Raw genomic sequence first — 2,500 nt, forward strand, 5'->3', positions numbered from 1 at the left:
CCGCAAGGCCCCGAGCGTCCTTTGACTCGGAAAAACTTTTCTCGCACGGTGCCGCTCCGGCACGTCGAGTGGACCACTGGGAGGCCCTCCGTGAAGTTTGGTGGTTTTCGGATGCGCATTTTATGTTTTATGAATTTTCGGCCCATTCCGCGTGGCGGAAACTGCGGCAAAAGTGCACAAAATGATAGTGTCCCGAGCAAAATAAAATTGGAAGCAAAATGTCCCGGACAATAATTTGCGAGTAGTTAGTATACATTGAAAGGGGATTTTGCAAAGAAGTTTGGTGATTTTTGGACATATATTTTGCCGGTTATGAATTTCCGAAGGTAAAACGATTAAAAAATTAAAAAAAATACCTCCGGGGCTCGAAAAATTTCGGTATTTGTTATTATGCGGGTTTGGATATATATAAACATATTTCCAAAATTTCAGATCAAAATTCCATGCCGATTTTTAAAAATGGGGGGGGGGGGTTGCTGGGCACATGTGATATTTCCTCCTGGCAGTCCAAAAAAAGTCCTAAGAGCTCTTTAGGGGGGTGCACCATTCCTCACCCCCGCGGGCTTGCCGCAAGCCCTCGTCCGCGGTGCAAGCGGCGCGCGCGCGCGCGATGCGAAAAATGCTGGAAATTGCGGAAAAATCCCAGCCTGGCAAAATTACGGAAATGCCCCCGGATAATTACGGATATGCCCCGCCCGGAAAAACTGCGGCGAATCGCGGAAAATGCCCGGCCGGAAAATTGCGTCGAAATGCTCGGAATTGCGGAAAATCCCCCCCCCCCGTGCATTAATCTAATGACCGGGTGCGGGTGCGGGTGCGGGACCGGGTGCGGGTGCGGGCACTCGGGCACTCGGCCGCTCGGCGCGAGACGCGAGCGCGTGTGTGGCCTCGAAGACCCTCGGAAAGGCCCGCCGACGTCCCTCCGAAGGCCCTCGCATGTCCATCGGAAGGACCTTCGGCAGCCGGTCGGCAGGCCTTCGCCAGCCCAGCGGCGGCCCTTGGGCATCGGCAGCCTTTCGGCTGGGCTTCGGCAGCCTTTCGGCAGCGCATCGGCAGCGCACCGGCAGCCCTTCGGCAGCGCATGGGCAGCCCTTCGGCAGCCCTTCGGCAGCCCTTCGGCAGCCCTTCGGCAGCCCTTCGGCAGCCCTTGGGCATCGGCAGGGCTTCGGCAGCCCTTGGGCATCGGCAGGGCTTCGGCAGCCTTTCGGCAGCCCTTCGGCAGGGCTTCGGCAGCCCTTCGGCAGGGCTTCGGCAGGGCTTCGGCAGGGCTTCGGCAGCCCTTCGGCAGCCCTTCGGCAGCCCTTCGGCAGCCCTTCGGCAGGCCTTGGGCATCGGCAGGGCTTCGGCAGCCTTTCGGCAGCCCTTCGGCAGCCCTTCGGCAGGGCTTCGGCAGCCCTTCGGCAGCGCATGGGCAGCCCTTGGGCATCGGCAGCCCTTCGGCAGCCCTTCGGCAGCCCTTCGGCAGGGCTTCGGCAGCCCTTCGGCAGCGCATGGGCAGCGCATGGGCAGCCCTTCGGCAGCCCTTCGGCTGGGCTTCGGCAGGGCTTCGGCAGCCCTTCGGCAGCGCATGGGCAGCGCATGGGCAGCCCTTCGGCAGCCCTTCGGCTGGGCTTCGGCAGGGCTTCGGCAGCCCTTCGGCAGCGCATGGGCAGCCCTTGGGCATCGGCAGGGCTTCGGCAGGGCATCGGCAGGGCTTCGGCAGGGCTTCGGCAGCCCTTCGGCAGGGCTTCGGCAGCCCTTCGGCAGCCTCTCGGCTGGGCTTCAGCAGCCCTTCGGCATGCCTTGGCATGCCTTGCATACATTCCCCAGCCGTATGAACCTCTGCTGGTTTTGCTTCCCAGCCGAATGAACCTCTGCTCTGTGTAAAAATGTATATGTCTTGCACTAAGTGAAATTCTATAATACTTTCCTCGAACAATATTCATACAGTAGTTAATATATATTAAATGAGGAATTTAGAAAGAAGTTTGGTGATTTTTGGAATTTTTTTTTGCCGGTTATGAATTTCCGAAGGTAAAACGATAAATAAATAAAATAAAATACTTCCGGGACTCGAAAAATTCTGATATTTGTTATTATGCAGGTTTGGGTATATATAAACATATTTCCAAAATTTCAGATCAAAATTCCATGCCGATTTTTAAAAATGGGGGGGGGGGGTTGCTGGGCACATGTGATATTTCCTCCTGTCAGTCCAAAAAAAGTCCTAAGAGCTCTTTAGGGGGGTGCACTATGCCTCACCTCCCTGCACCAACTGCCGAAGGCTTTTGGTGCGCGCCTTTTGGCGCACCTATGGCACTGACGAGGGAAGGAAAAAAAACTCGTCGACCCGTTTCGGTGTTGGAAAAAATATTTTCGGATTCGGGGGGGCCCGGCCCCCGAGGTGTAGGTTGTTGGTATTTTTTGACGGAAACCTAGGCGAGCATTTGCCGAAATGAATCTCGGTGAATGTATAGCTTATGGTGTCACGTTGTATGCTATTTTACGACGTGTGTGCTTG

This window comes from Mercurialis annua (genome assembly GCF_937616625.2).
Source record: "Mercurialis annua linkage group LG4 unlocalized genomic scaffold, ddMerAnnu1.2 SUPER_6_unloc_11, whole genome shotgun sequence".
Taxonomy (NCBI): domain Eukaryota; kingdom Viridiplantae; phylum Streptophyta; class Magnoliopsida; order Malpighiales; family Euphorbiaceae; genus Mercurialis; species Mercurialis annua.